Source organism: Ovis canadensis, chromosome 7, assembly GCF_042477335.2.
Source record: "Ovis canadensis isolate MfBH-ARS-UI-01 breed Bighorn chromosome 7, ARS-UI_OviCan_v2, whole genome shotgun sequence".
Lineage (NCBI taxonomy): Eukaryota > Metazoa > Chordata > Mammalia > Artiodactyla > Bovidae > Ovis > Ovis canadensis.
The window spans coordinates 96,945,528-96,962,289 of record NC_091251.1 but is presented as its reverse complement, the minus strand read 5'-3'; positions in this window follow the sequence as shown (position 1 = coordinate 96,962,289).

Sequence of the window (16,762 nt, the reverse complement as noted above, 5' to 3'; positions counted from 1 at the left end):
TCTTATAAATAAATATTTACTGTTTAAAATTCCAGTGCTTCTCAGACCAAAAGGTGGTACAAGTCCAGACAGTCTCAGGCCAGGACCTGTTCCCTTTTTGTTCCAAAAGGGACAAAAAGCTAGGGCTCTTGCCCACCTGCATGTTCCTAACACCAGCCTGTACCTCTACATTCTGCCCACCACCCGTGCCCCAAGCAGCTACCCCGTGGCCATGGCTGCACAGGGCACCCCGGACCGGGGAAACAGGCCCCCACGGGCCCTGGAAGTAAACTTGGGCCACTCGGGCAGAGTCAGCGGTCCTGGGTACCAGGAGGGAGATCTAGACGAGGGTATGCATGGGCATGGGTGTAGACCCTGGTTGGGCTTCTCCCTTGGTCCTGACCACTTCTCACCCCAGGGATGCTGGGAGACCAGGGCAGGGATCACGAAAGGTCAGGGCCCGCTTGCCCGGGTCTCAGGGTGTCACTGGATCACACTTCACACTGACCTGGCAGGCCTGTGCATACAGTGAATTGAGAGCAACTGGAAGCTGTTTTGACAGTTTTCCTGACTAGATCCAGGGTCTGGAGATTGCCTCTGGATTACTGGCTACAGGAGAGGATTTCTTTTGCTGGGACTGCATTGGGGGCAGAATTCAGCACTAAATGTTTGTCTCCTCACCTCCAGATACAAACCCAAACCAAAAAAAAAAAAAAAAAACCCAAATAGAAGAAAATGGAACAGGAATCCCTCTTCCCTCCTTGATGGACTCAGCATATTTCTGTTTTGTCCTCCAACACCCTCCCATCAGGCCTCCCTCATCGTCGTCTGGCTTTTCCCTGCTCACTTCGTTCCCTCCACCCTCCTTCCCTGGCATGTCTTAATGCCTGCCATAGCGACAGGGAAAACAACATAACACTGGGGCAGATGAGAGCTGGATTTCAAGAGCCCTTCTGAAACGCACAGGCTAGTGGTGGGGCCAGGAATTTCCATGGTGAAACAAACCGGAGGAAAAGCTTGAAATCTGGGAGAGGTGATGAGGAAAGCTTTGGAGCTGGAAGAACAAGGGGCATCCCCAAAACCCATTGGAGGTTGACATAAAAGGAATAAGAAAGGGTGCTCAGCAATGTTGGTAAAAGATTAATGTACTTCCCCTCAATGCCCCACAGCCTGTGACCATCCCAAAATATATTCAATATCCTATGGGGTGAACTGTTAGCAGAGGGGTAAACAGTGGGGGGCAGACCTTCAGGAATAGCAAGATCTCTCTTCTGAAAGGAGCTACAGGGTTAATATTTTTGTGAAGTGGAATCCAGCGTTTCATGCTTGGAGGGACGGGAAGGGGTTAACACACCCAGGGAGCAAACCTTCCAACCTTCCTGGGGTAGCTTGGAAGGGTGTGGCCCTGAAATTGATTTATTTTAGAAGCAGAGGAAGCCAATGAATGTACTTCTGGCAACAAGACACAACAGGTAAGAAAAAAAAGAGGAAAGAGGCCTTCTGCTTCCTGGAGAGGAGGTGTTGTTCCAGATCTACCAGGTAGCACACACATCTCTCACGAAGAAGAGCGTGTACAAGTCCTGATGGCTCTCTCCTCCCACCGCCCTATCTCTTCCCAGCGGCTAGCTCCCCAGCATGCTGGCACTGGAGCTGCTAACACCTGCCAACAACACGGAAGCTGGGTATCATGGCTGCAGCTCTTGAAGGCTTCTTATGAAAAAGATGACTAAGCCCTGGGGGCAGGAGGAGGGTGCAGCTAACACCTAGCTCAGCAAGTATTGCTACGCTCTCAACTCGGTCCAATTCAAGGTTGATCAAGTGCCAACCGTGTGTCAGGCCGGTCCCTGGGTATATGAAGATTGCTCCAGAGAACTAGGTATGCCCACGAGGAACCGTAATCAGATGCATAGATCCCCCAAAAAAGGAGAATTAAGAGTCTGGTGGTGGAAATGATTTTCCTGGGATACAGTGAGGGAGGCAGAAGGAGGGAGAAAGAGAGCTTTTTTCATTCGTGTCTCCACGCCAAGAGTTTTAGGCACACACATTCTTTTCCAAACACACAGTTGTCCTCAGACTCTCTAATCCAGCCAGTCTGCTGTGGTCATCTGAGCAACCCTCACACTTGCCCCCTTCTCCTATCTTGGCTCAGGTTCTTATTTCTGAACTTGGTCTAGGCTCTTTGCACTCAACTCCCTGAGTCACTGTCCTCCAGTTAGATCCAATCAGCCCATCCCCTGGATGAAAACCTTCCACTGCCCCAAGAATAAAGGCTAAGCACCAAGGTCCCTCACATCATGGCTCAAATGTGCCTAAGTCCTCAGGGTAGAGAGGGCTTCAGGGTAGGTTTGATTTAATGGCTCTATATGTCATCAACACCTGCTTGCTCTTTTCTGGATTTCCTCTCTGCCATCCATGGTGCTGTATTTAACCTTGAGCAGTCTTCTCTCATGGTGAGAAAATGGCTGCAGTAATTCCTGGCCTCACACCCACACGCCATGACCTGTTGAAGGAGAAAGACAGTGTCTTTCCCTGAAGCTGTCAGCAGTCTCCAGTCTCTCTAGTCAGAACTAGATATCTTGCTCATTCTCAGGCAAGAAGGGATTTTGCTGATGAGTCTATATTAGACCTATGTGCCCCACCCCTCTGTTGTAGAGTCAACTTCCTCCAGAGTATGTGAGAAGTGGAGGGAGGGTGGATACCCAAAGGAAAATGGGGTAGTTACCAAAACAGAATGGATGTTGAGGAGGCCACCACAGAGTCCACTTGCATCCTTGTACCACCTGCTCCCCTCAAGCCCCACTCAGCTACTTACTGTTTCCATACCTGTCCTGTGCTCCGATGTCTCTAAACCTTTGCACACACTGTCCCTTCCACCTAGGACACTGTATTCTCTGCCTCCAATTGCAATGTGTGTGCTTGGGAGGGGGGCAAGCAGGGGCAGGGGCGGGTTTCCATACCAGCAGGGTGTCCTACAGTTCAGCTCAATGCTGACATTATCTATCTGGAGACAGCATGAGCTTCCCAGGTTGATGGCTCCATCCTGCAAGATTGTCCTCTGCTTCAGAGGCCAGTCCCAAGACCAGATTGTTACAGGTACTTCAGATTGACTGGCTGTAGGTCAGAGGTTCCCATGACTTCCTCCTCAGGCTCCATTCATTTGCTAGAGTGGCTCACAGAACTCTCGCTAGGTTAGTGATTTGTCATTAAAAAAGAAAAAAAGTACATCTAGGGAACAGCCTGATAGAAGAGATGCAGAGGGCAGGGTGTGTGGGAAGGAGCAGAGAAAGTCCATGCCCTCTCCAGGCGCACCATTCTCTCCACATCTCCACGTGTTCACCAACCTGGAAGCTCTCCAAACCTTTTGGGTGTTTATGGAAGCTTCATTTTATAGGCATGGTCATTTAAATCATTGGCCACTTGTGGTTGATTCAACCTCCAGCCCCTCTCCTTACCTGGGAGCGCAGGGCCTGGGACAGAAAGTTCCAGCCCTCCAGTTACAAGGTTGGTTCTCTTGGCACCCAGCCCGCATCCTAAGGTTCGTCCAAAAGCCACCTCATTAACATAACAAAAACACCTTTGTTGTCCTCATCACTTAGGAAATTCCAAGGGTTTTAGGAGCTCTGTGCCAGAAAAGGACAAAGACCAAATATAGATTCCTTATTATAAACCACAGCATCACAGATGCCTTTTCATGCCTGATACTCAGTGTGCACTCATTCACTTTTCAAACCCTTGCCCAACATCACCTTCCCTATTCTTTAGATATTGTGATCACTGGCAGGACAGAAACGAGGTTCTTATTCACTCTCAGCATAATGCCCTATCTGGCACACAGTTGGTGCTCAATTAAAAACTTGTCTGGTGAATGAATAGTGCTGATGAGACAATAGTATTTCCAAAGCCTACAGCCAGGAGCTAGAGTCTCCTCAAAATCTCCTCCAAAAGTCCAGGATGTAGCTAATGTAAGCAGAGTTGTAAAGTGGAAAATTATGACGAGGCAAGGATGGAGCCCCCAGGAGGTTCAGATGAAGGAACGTTGATGGGCAGGAGTTTGTCCAAGTGTCTCCAAGTGTCCTCCCAGAGAGAGGGCTCCCTCACAGTCTTGCAGGAATGATTTAGTTCACTTGGTAGATCAGTATACCCTTAAATGGAAAGGGGTCTATCAGGCCGTCATGGTGCTGTTGTTTAGTCTTTCAGTCATGCCCGACTCTTTGTGACCCCATGGACTGTGGCCCACCAGGCTCTTCTGTCCATGGGATTTCCAAGGCAAGAATACTGGAGTAGGTTGCCATTTCCTGACCCAGGGATTGAATCACATCTCCTGCTTTAGCAGGTGGATTCTTTACCCCTGAGCCATGTGGGAAGCCCAACAGGCCATCAAATTATCCTCCTGGAGGAGATTGTAACAGCAGACCCAAGCACACCCGCCTACTTTATGAGATTATAGTCTCATAAACCCCTTACAAATTGGCTTTCTGGTTAGCATTCTAATCTATATTTCCTTAGTGTGGATGGGACTAACACTACCAGTTGATTCCCAATATCTTTTTCTCTTTTTCTTCCTTAGTCATAGCACCCCACCCCATCAAATTTTAGATGGCCACATTGTCTGCCTGCAATGCAGGAGACCAGGGTTCGATCCCTGGGTCGGGAAGATCCCCTGGAGAAGGAAATGGCAACCCACTCCAGTATTCTTGCCTGGAGAATCCCATGGGCGGAGGAGCCTGGTGGGCTACAGTTCATGGGGTTGCAAAGAGTCGGACACGACTGAGCAACCACTTCACTTCACTTCACTTCACTTCACATCGTCACCTAAAATACAAATTACATTTCTCAGCCTCCCTTGCAGCTAGGTAGGGTCATGGGACTACATTCTAGCCAATGACATGTAAGTCAAAGTAATATGTGACTTCTCTGAAGTGCTATTATAAGAGGGTGATGTTTCCTTCTCTTTCCTTTTCCCCTTTCTGCTGGCTGGAATGTGGGTGTGTTGGCTAAAGCTGAAACAGTCATACTGGACTGTTGAGAAATTTGGAAAGGAAGTCAGTGCAGAGTAAAGCAACGATATAGAAGACAGTTGCAACTAGATAAAATATGTGTTGCATATTACCACAGTGCTATCTAGGACAGCTCTCAATGTCTACTTGAACATTATATAAGAGCAAATGTACTTCTCTCTTATTTAAATCACTTTTGACATTAGCACCCAAACCTAATTCTAGCCTAACAGCTGTACTGTTCCGTACACGTGACTATTGAGCACTTGAAATGTGGCTGGTACAAACTTGAGAAATCCACACTGAATTTTGATTTAGTACCCAAAAAAGGAATGTAAAGTATCTCATGAATAATTTTTATGTTGCATACATATTGGAATGGTAACATTTTAGATATATTGCATTAACCTATTATTCTTTTCATTTTTAAAAAAATTACCACTAGAAATTTTTAAATTGTACTGTGGCTCACACCATATTTTTACTGGACAGTGCTTGTCAGTCTTGTCATCTTTGAACTGATAATATCAAACTATTTAACCATGTAAAGCTGAGAGATGATCAGATACTGGATCCAGGCTTACTCCCCAAGGTCTGAACTTTGCCTCTGACTCCGTCGTCTGTCTTCTGCTCACTGCAGCCCCTCACTCTATTTGCTGAATTATCTTATCTGCAGCCAGAATAGTTGTAAAGCTTGGCACAGAGTATAGTTAAACTTAAAATGAAAAGAGAAAACAGGAGGTGATTAGAAAGTTTAAAAGACATCTTCATCAAGTTGAGGAAGTTGCCCTCTATTCCTGGTTTGCTAAAAGTTTTTATCATGAGCAGATGTTGGATTTTGTCAAATGCTTTGTCTGCATTAGCAGATATAATGGTATATATAGTTTTTCTTCTTTAGCCTATTGATGTGATGGATTACATGGATTGAATTTGGAATGTTGAATCAGCCTTACAAACCTGAACTGAATCCCACTTGCTCATGCTGTGTAATTCTTTTTACGCATTGCTGAATTTGATTTACTAATACTTTGTTGAGGATGTTTACATTTATATACACGAAAGATGATAGACTTGCGTTGTCCTTTCTTGTAACGAGTTTTCTTGTTTTGGCATTGGGGTAACGCTGGCCTCATAGAATGAGTTAGGAAATGTTCTCTCTGCCTGTATTTTCTGGAAGAGGTTGTAGACAGCAGTATCGTTTCTTCCTTGAATGTTTGGTAGAGTCCACCAGTGAAATCATCTAAGCCTAGTGCTTCCATCTATAATAGATATATCTACTTAACTATCTATTTTTCCTTGTGTGGGTTTTGGTAGTTTGTGTCTTTCAAGGAATTGATCCATTTCATCAAGGTTACCAGATTTGTGAGCTTGGAGTTGTTCATAGTGTCCCTTTAATGTCCCTTCAATGTCCCTTCATTATCCCTTTATGTCCACAGGCACACCTCTTTGATTCCTAATCACTTCCGTCTTCTCTATTTTTTTTCTTGTTTAACCTGGCTAGAGGTTTATCCACTTTATGATCTCAAGGAACTAGTTTTTGGTTTCACTGATTGTTCTCTATTGTTGTTCTATTTTTCAGTTTCCTTTAATTCTTCAATCGTTTTTATTGTTTTTCTGCTACTTGTGTTAGGTTTAATTTGCTCTTCTTACGCTGTTGATTTTAGATATTTCTTCTTTTCTGATATATGTATTTAATGCTATAAATTGCCTTCAAAGCTCTACTTTCACTGCATACATTTTTAATAAGTAGTGTTTCCATTTTCAAATGTTTTCAAATTTCTCTTGAGTCTTCTTTGACCTATGTGCTGCTTAGAAGTGTGTCATGTAATTTCCAAATGTGGATTTTCCAGCTCTCATTCTGTTATTTCTACTTTAATTCTGCTGTGAGCTGAGAACATACTTTGCATGATTTCACATTCTGTTCAATGTATTAAGGTGTGTTTTATGGCTCAGAATGTGAGTGTCTTGGTGAATGTTCCATGTCAGCTTGAGAAGAATGCGTATTCTGTTGTTTCTGGATTGAGTATTTTAAACATCAATGAAATCAATTGGGTTGGTTATGCTATTCAGGTAAACTATATCCTTGTTGATGTTCTCCCTGCTTGATCTATCAGTTACTGAAATAAAAGTTCTAAAATCTCCAGCTATAACAGTGGATTCAATTATTTCTTCCTGTAGGCCTGTCAGTTTTGGAACACATATTTTGATACTGTTTTTAGGTGCACACACATTAAAAACTATTTGGTCTTCTAGAACAATTGGCTCCTTAATTGGTGTGTCTCTATATCCATGATATATTATTTTGTTCTGATGTCAGTTTTGCCTGAAAGTAATGTAGCTATTCCAACTTTCTCTGATGAATGTTAGTACGATGTATCTTTCTCCATCCCCTTGCTTTTAACTTATCTGAGTCATGATATTCAAGGTCAGTTGTTGATAAACATAGAGTGTCTTATTTTATTTTTGTGTTTTTTTTTAATTCACTCTCACAACCTCTGCCTTTCCCTTATATATTTATAGCATTTACGTTTGACGTGATTATTGATATAGTTGGATTAAATCTACCATGCTTGTAACTTGTTACACTCGATCTTTTCTTCCTCCCCACCTTTTTCTCTGCCTTCACTTAGTGTTTAGCTGAACGCTTTATGTGATTCCATCTTATCTCTTCCCTTAGTATATCAATCACACCTCTTTAAAAAACTTTTAGTGGTTGCCCTAGAGTTATACAGTTACAACTATTTAAGCCCATCCTCAAATAATACTATGGTACTTAACATATAGTACAGGATCCTTACAACACAGTATTTCCAGTTTCCCTTCCCAGTCCTTATAACACTGTTGCCATCCATTTCACTTACTCATAGGCTGTGGCCACCCAGTTACATTTTGTATCAATAGATAGTAAGAAAAATAAAGTTTTATTTCACACTCATTCATTCATTCCGTCTCTGGTGCTCTTCCTTTCTTTTTGTACTTCTGATCATGTATCATTTCCTTTCTCCCTGGAGAACTTCTAATACCTCTTGCAAGACTGATCTGCAGGAATAATTTTGCCTCGGCTTTTGTTTGTTCAAAAGAGTCTTTTTTTTTTTTTCACTTTTGAAAGATAATTTCGCTCGACATAAAATTCTAAGTTGGCATGTGTGGGGTGGTGGTTTCTGATACTTTAAATATTTCACCTCACTCTCTTCTTGCTTGCATCGGTTCTGTCAAGAAATCCTCCGTAATTATTACCTTTGTTCCTCTGTAGATAAAGTGTGTATTTCCTCCAGCTTCCTTCAAGATATTCTCCCCGTGGCTAATTTTCTCCAGTGTGAATACAGATTTGGTTAAGTGCAGATATGTTTAGCATTTATTCTGCTTGGTGTTCTCTGAGTCCCTTGGATCTGCTCTTTGAAGTTGAAGACTGTCATTAATTTTGGAAAAGTCTTGGCCACTATCACTTAAATATTTCTTTTGCCCTGTTCTTTCTTGTCCCTCTGGCATTCTAATTATGTGTATGTTATACCTTTGGAAATTGTTCCACAACTGTTGGATGTTCTGGGCTTTTTTTTTCCATTCTTTTTTTTTTAACTCTGCATTTGAGTTTGGGAAATGTATTTTGTTTGGCCTTGTTTATTTAAGAGCACAACGTGAGATCCACTTCCTAACAAAATTTTGTGTACAATGTATTGTTGTTGACCAGAAGTCCAGTGTTATACAGCAGATTTCCAGGCTGAAACTTTGTGCTCTCTCATCAGTAACTCCTCATTTTTCTCTCCTCCCAGCTAGTAGCAACTGCTAATCATTCCATTCTTGTCTCTATGGATTTTACTAGAGATTTGACTATTTCAGTTTGGGAAATTTCTATTGACATATCTTCAAGTTCATTGGTTCTTTCCTCAGCCAATCCAGTCTGCTAATGAGCTCATTAGAAACATTCTTCATTTCTGTTGCAAACATTTTTTTCCCAGAATTTCTATTTGATTCTTTCATAGAGTTTTCAAATCTCTGCTTATGTTACTGTTTGTTGTCTAATTTTTCCATTAGAGCCCTTAACATGTAAGTTATTTTAAATTCTCTAATTCCAGGATCTGTTATATCTGATTCCGGTTCTGATGCTTGTGTTGATTTTGAGTCTGTTTTATATTGCCTTATAATTTTTTGTTGAAAACTACATGTGAAGTGCACAGTAATAGGAGCTGAATTAAAAGCCTCTAGTGTGGAGCCTTACATAGTCTGGCTGGGAGGTGAGCTGTGTTTAATGTTGGGCTCTAGCTGCAGGTCCCAGAGGCTCCAGATCTCATTAGTGTCCTTGCTTTGTCTTCCTTGCTTTGTCTCTTCCGCTGCCTTTGTACCTCTGTAAGACTGCCTCCTTAAATAGTCTTCACCTTACAGTTCTTCCAGCTCTAATTCACTGTCATCACACAGGAGCCCAGTTGATGTGATGATAACATGGGAAGGGAGGAAGTGTTACACAACCTTATGATTTAAACCCCGTCTTTTTTAAAAATTCTGCTTCTTTCTTTCTTTTTGGCTGTGCTGGGTCTTTCTGTAGCACACAGGCGCTTAGTAGCTGCACATGGGTTTTTCTCTGGTTGCAGCGAACAGGGGCGACACTCTAGTTGTGGTGCGCAGGTCAGTGGCTTCTCTCGTTCTGAAGCACGTGCTCTAGGGCACACAGGCTTCAGTAGTTGTGACTCACAGGCTTAGCTGCCCCAGAGCATGTGGGACTGAACCCGCGTCCGCTGCACTGGCAGGCAGATTCTTTAAAGACAAGACGAACAGGGAAGTCCCTAAGCTCAGTCTTTCAGTGGACCTGTGTTTCTGGCTGTGACTTTCACAAATGTCTCTTCGCTTCCCCCTCCCCTTTAGGTGAGATAGGAAGGCTAAATGGGGCTAGAGTTGGGTAAACGGACTTCCCCCAAGTGGCCTAAGGCTCTAGCAAAGTATTTTCCCCAGGAAAGTATCCTTTGTTATAGAAAATGCTCTGAATGTATCTCAAAATGATTACTTTGCCCCTCTCGCTCCCAGGGCCCCAAGGGGATCTTTCTTGGCTCCTCACTGTGAGAAGCTGGCAGAGTTCCTGGAGGGAAAACCCACAAGAGTGTGGGGGTCCCTACGTCTGTTTCCCCCAAGAGTGTTTTGCTCTCATGAGAGTCCACATTCAATCTGCAGCAGTTCATCTAATTATCACTCAAGTGTTCCCACAAGTTTATGACTCAAGAAACACCTGTTCCAGGTAAGCCGATCCCAACTGTGTTCCTCTGCATTCACATCTCTTTACAAATTTCAGGGTGGTGGTTTGCCCTGAAACCCCAATTCTGATCAATTCAAGGAAAGTCATTGATTTTCAATTTGTATAGCCTCTTCTTCTTGTTAAGACAGGAATGACAGCTTCTAAGCTTTTTACATGCCAGAGCTGATTCTAAAAGTCTGTTGGGTCTTTTTTTTTTTTTAATAAAATTATATAAAGTTCGAAATATATAGTAATCTGGGCCAGTTAGTGTGGATCAAATTGTCCAATACACAAGATCATAAGGGCAACAGAGTACTCTGGTAGGCATACTAAGCCATCAAGAAAAGGCTAAATCATGTTCCAAATACTCTACTAACCAAAGAAAAGAAGCATGCATACATTTTTTAAGCCCATCAAAATGATTTAAGTTTGGGCACCCAAATTTTAACCCTTTAGAATAACTTATCTCTTTTGGAGTTCCAAATAGCTGAAGTTATAAGGCTCAAAGTAACCAAGTAAAGAGATTCTAAATCAGGTTGAAGTCCTTCTTTCCTTTCCTTAGTTATTATTTAAGAAAAAAAACATACTATCTATATTTATACATAAATCAGGCTCCATGTGAGTGGCCCCTGGACAGTTTTCCTCCTAGGTCAGGAGGTTGGATCCCCCGTCCACTCCCTTAGGGAGCAGTGTCCAACTCTGCTCTGACCTGGAAACCTCTTCTTGGCTCCCTTTTTCTCTAACGGATCCAGCTAACCTCTCAAAAAACAAAAAACAAAAAAACCCACGTATCCTGGGAGCTGGGATGGCTGAAACAACAGTGCCATAGCCAACGTGCTAATGAATTCTTGAAGCTGCCTAGTGGAATGAGATTACAAGGAGGTGTTGGAAATGTTCCTTTCTCTCTTTTCTTAAAAAAAAAAAATGGCCTTTCTTTTTGTGAGTGAGTGTATACACACACATACACCAAGCCTCTAACCCAAAAAAAGCTTTCAATTTCCAACTGCCCCAAATTACTTAAGGTAATTTTCCCATCTCTGAGATCTCAGAATGTTCAGGTTCTGGACTGATTTCTGTTCTTCCCCTTCTGAAATCCCGTCCCCTTCCTTAACACTCAGTTGTTACTAGTGATCTCACTTGCATGGCATTCCTTCAGTCTGACATGTTAGTGTCTTTCTTGTTGACTGAGAGAACCTCCAGAGCTGAGCCTACATCTTATTCTTCTAATAAACCCTCGTATCTCCCAAAGCTCCTGGCATCCACAATACCTCACCCAAACATTCAACAGATGGTTATGATTTTTACTCACTCCTCCATTAATAGTAATGGCGAACACATATGGAGCACTTCTTAGGTATCAGACGCTGTTTCTGGTACTTCACACGGATGAATTCACATAACCCTCCTAAACACCCCTAATATTATCCCCATTTGACATATGAGGAAATTAGTGTACAAGTTTGTTAAGTAACTGTACACGGGTCACAGAGGCAGCAAGTCATGGCAGAGCTGAGATGTGAACCCAGGTCTATATCTGGCTCCACTATCTTCTAAATGACTTGTCCATATCGCCTCCCCCAATGTGCATAAATCCCTGAAATGATTTATCAATTTAGTCGTTTGCTGTCATAGCAACAGAACAACTCCCTGGGGTTTAACTTTTCAGAAGTCTGTAATTGCATCATAAATGAGCTCTATGGTTTTGCTCCCAGTCAAACAGTCTTTGCATCACTGGGAAGCCCTAGGCATTTATGGAAGGTACAAAGGAGGCGGGGACAAGGAGCTGTAGTTGACTCCTTTTCAAATTTGAGAGCCAGGTTTCTTTGAAAAGAAAGAAAGAAGGAAACGCAAGCTTATGACATGGGTGAAAAGCAAGAACACTGTGATGGTTAATTCTATGTATCAACTTGGCAGGGCCAGGAGGTGCCCAGGGAGCTGGTTAACCATGATCTCTGGGTGTGTCTGTGAAGGTGTGTCCACGTGAGATTAGCATTTGAATCAGTGAACTCTGATAAAGTAGATTGCTCTCCCCACTATGGGTGGGCCTCACTCAGTCACTGAAGGCTTGACTAGAGCAGGTGGAGGAAAGAGGAATTTGCCCCTTTTCCTTCCCACCTGCCTGTTTGAGCAGGTACATACCTCTTGATGCGGTCTCTTCCTGCCCTTGAACTGGGATTAACAACATCGGCTTCCCTGGTTCTCAGGCCTTTGGACTCCTGCTGGAGTTATAATAGACCATAGTTCCCACCTACTTCTGCTTTATTGACTATGCTAAAGCCTTTGACGTGTGGATCACAATAAACCGTGGAAAATTCTGAAAGAGATGGGAATACCAGACCACCTGACCTGCCTCCTGAGAAATCTGTATGCAGCTCAAGAAGCAATAGTTAGAACCAAACTTGAAACAGCGGACTGGTTCCAAGTTGGAAAAAGAGTACGTCAAGGTTGTATATTGTCACCCTGCTTATTTAATTTATATGCAGAGTACATCATGAGAAATGCCAGACTGGACGAAGCACAAACTGGAATCAAGATTGCCAGGAGATATACCAATAACCTCAAATACGCAGATGATGCCACACTTATGGCAGAAAATTAAGAGGAACTAAAGAACCTCTTGATGAAAGTGAAAGAGGAGAGTGGAAGAGCTGGCTTAAAACTCAACTTACAAAAAACTAAGATCATGGCATCTGGTCCCATCACTTCATGGGAAATAGATGGAGAAACAATGGAAACAGTGACAGACTATCTTCTTGGGCTCCAAAATCACTGCAGATGGTGACTGCAGCCATGAAATTAAAAGACGCTTGCTCCTTGGAAGAAAAGCTATGACAAACCTAGACAGCATATTAAAAAGCAGAAACATTACTTGGTCGGCAAAGATCCATCTAGTCAAGGCTATGGTTTTTCCAGTAGTCATGTATGGATCTGAGAGTTGGACTATAAAGAAAGGAGAGTGCCAAAAAATTGATGCTTTTGAACTGTGGTGCTGGAGAAGACTCTTGAGAGTTCCTTGGACTGCAAGGAGATCCAACCAGTCCATCCTAGAGGATATCAGTCCTGAATATGCATTGGAAGGACTGATGCTAAAGTTGAAGCTCCAATACTTTGGCCACCTGATACACAGAACTAACTCATTAGAAAAGACCCTGATGCTGGGAAAGATTGAAGGCAAGAGGAGAAGGAGACGACAGAGGATGAGATGGTTGGATGGCATCACTGACTCGATGGACATGAGTTGGAGTAAACTCCAGGAGTTGGTAATGGACAGGGAAGCCTGGTGTGCTGCAGTCCATGGGGTCACAAAGAGTCAGAAACAGCTGAGCGATTGAACCAACTGGACAGTTCCCTTGGGTCTCCAGTGTGTGATCCATAGCATGATTTGGGGAGGACCAGGACAGCCCTGCCCCAAAGACCAATCACTTTGTGTTAGCTCCCACCATCATCAGTTGGTTCTTTAAAGTTCATTGCCCTGTTCCTCTTGTCCTTTTGTTGAAGCATGTGCTTTTCCAGAAGAAAAGTCTTGTATGGTGTAAGCAAAAAGATCTCAATATGGGGTAGGGAGACCTGGAGTCTGGCACCAGCCCACTCACTGTCTCTAGACAACAGAGATCCAGTATCCACACAGCTCATCCCCTGTGAAACAAAAGGGTTAGACTTGCCATCTCTGAGGATATTTCCTGCAACAAGAAACTGTGGTCAGTGATTCAAGTGTGGATGGGCTCCCTGGACAGCCCTCCTCCAAGACTCGGTTGCCTAACCGATCCCAAGACTCGGTTGCCTAAGCCCTAGTTTGCCCCAGAGCTGGATCTGACCAAGGGCAAGGAGAACCTGGGGCTGCGGGCATTGCCAGGCTTCAGCCAGCTCCTGCAGCCCTGCAATTCTACATTAGCAAAGCTCTGTCTTAGAAAGGTCCAAGGAGAAATTTATTGGTATAAGCTGGAAGTTGGTTGGCCACATTAAGTCCCCCTTCCCTTGGTCCCACTGGCTACAAAAGGAGCTTTGTCTGCCATGGGGAAGCCAGTCCAGGATGTGACCACCAGACGGAATTCAGACTTTAATAGGCTGCAATGTCTGCTCAGAAACATACGACTCCAAGATTCTGCACCTCCAGGGCTGGATGCCCTCCACATAAATCCCGATCACAAGGCGAGGTCTGGCCTGGCTCTGAAGAGAAGGGCCTGGGCGTCACACCAGCTTGGGCCACCCTCCTTTTCTCATGCTTTCCATGTCCATTCTGAAATGGACAAAAATGGCTGGGGGTTGCACTCAGCAGAAATGGCAAGGTGAGTTCAAGGATTTCCTTTTCTCTGTGGTTCCCTCAAAGGTAATATTGCAAGGAGCTGTCCCAGGTCTCACCTGGGTCAGGAGAGTATGGTGCATAAATGGGATAGGTAGAACCCTAAATCAGAGCCTGTGTCACCTTCCTTTCCACCGTCTCCTCAGCCTCCTGCTTCACCCGGTGACCAGCTGGGCTCCATCACTGTTGCTGAGTCGCTAAGTCGTGTCTGACTTTTTCACGAGCCCATGGACTGTAGCCCTCCAGGCTCCTCTGTCCATGGCATTTCCCAGGCAAGAATACCGGAGTCCATTGCCATTTCCTTCTCCAGGGAATCTTCCCAACCCAGGGATCAAACCAGGGTCTCCTGCATTGCAGGAGAATCCTTTATTGCTGAGCCACCAGGGAAGCCCCATCATACCTAAGAGCTAAGCTGTGAAATAGAGAAAAATCTGTCTCAAGTACCCACCCCTACTCTGTGGATCCTCTTGTACTCAAGCCTTTTACTTTAGGGAAACCACCTAGTCGGTGGAGTTAAATCCCAAGGGCAGAGTACCTTTCCAGTGGCTGTAAGATGTCACCAAATAGGTGGTCTCCCTAATGGAAAGTTGGCCCTTCCATGGGGTGAAGGTAGGGAGAGGCTGTTTATGGGGGAGGAAAGCTGCACTGGCAGGAGAGAGGAAGGAAGCAGTAGTTTTTTGGCTTTCCAAAAATGTTGCCTAGAGGCATCCTGGATTCTGCCCAGCCTGCAAAAAGAGGGTCATTCACCACTGTGGCAGCCCCAGCTGCAGAGAAGTATTGAAAGGGTTTGGTCTGCCCATGGGTAGCCAGCCAAGTGTGTGGCCATACAGCTCTAATATCCAGTAGAGAGGGATAAAAGCCAGGGGAGAGTGTTGGATTGCTTGTAGCTGGAGATCAGGGAAAGACGTATGGTGGCAGGGGTGGTTGAAAAGAGAAATAGGCTTGGACACACAGACCTTATGGGAAAGGCTTTCTGGACACAGGGAACACAGAGGGTCAAGGTTCCATGGCTGGAAGACACAGGTGCTAGAAGAGTTTGGCAGGGTGGAAGGTACATGAAGGGAGTAATAAGAAATAAATTTGAAAAGGTCAATTGGGATCCAATTATGGAGGGTGGGCCTTGGGCCATGCTAAAAAATTTGGATGGTATTCCACAGGCAATGGGAGCCTTTTAAGATCTTAGCCAAAAAGTGGCTTAATTAGGGAAATAAACCAAAATTTGCTCAGCACCAAGGATCAGGCACTTTACCAATGTTATCGCATATAATCCCACAGTGATCCCATGAGGTAGGTGACATAATCCCCATGTTGCAGTTGAGGAAATTGAAGTACAAAGAGGTTAGAAACTTGTCCAAGTCACACAGTCAAATCCTTACATGGGTACCATTGACCCTTGAACAACACGGGCTTGAACTGTGCAGGTCCACTAAAATGCAGATTTCTTTCACCAAATACGTTCTATAGTACTACACAATTGCTGGGTGAATCTGTGGATGCAGGGGGCTGACGGTAAAATTATACGTGGATTTTCAACCACAGGGAAGGTTGGGGCCCCTATTCCCCACATTGTTCAAGGGTCAGTCATACCTGATATTTATTTCCTTCTTGTGCACCTTGCAGATGAGCTAAACGAGAATGTTCTCCAGGAAAAGTGAAGTGAACATCAAGACAATAAAAGGATAATCTGAGAATACAGAACTGGTGGAATGAGACCAGAAGTCAGCTGTTTAGCAACACTCAAAAGAAATCGGTGTTCAATAAAATGTCAGGGAGCCCCAAGGAGAAAACTTTCTAGAAGAATATAATGGATCCAAGAAACACATAAAATTAGTAAAACTTGATGATAAAATTGGAACGAGATGGCAAAAACCTAGCTTTCTTTACCCAAAGAGAAAAAAGGGAAGCAATCAAAAGTTCGGTGGAAAACAAACCACTAGAAAAGAAAGTCATGGTCCAAAAATGAAGCCACGTAAGAGGTAAGATGCATCTGAGCAAATGGCACATAACATAGGAAAGTCTATTTGATCTCGGGGCTAAGAATACTGCTCTCGGAGCGGCACAGGGGTCTGCCCTTGGATATACAGGAAAAGAAATGTGATCGTTTGCCATCACCAGGCCCCGAGCCCATTTACCCACACAAAATATGCCATTCCAGTTGCTATTTATTGGTCTTCAATGGACCATGAACAAAAAACAGGGAAAGGGTCACTATGGTTTGGGGACAGGACATAATGTTACCACACTTGACAAATGTAGAAGTTTAAA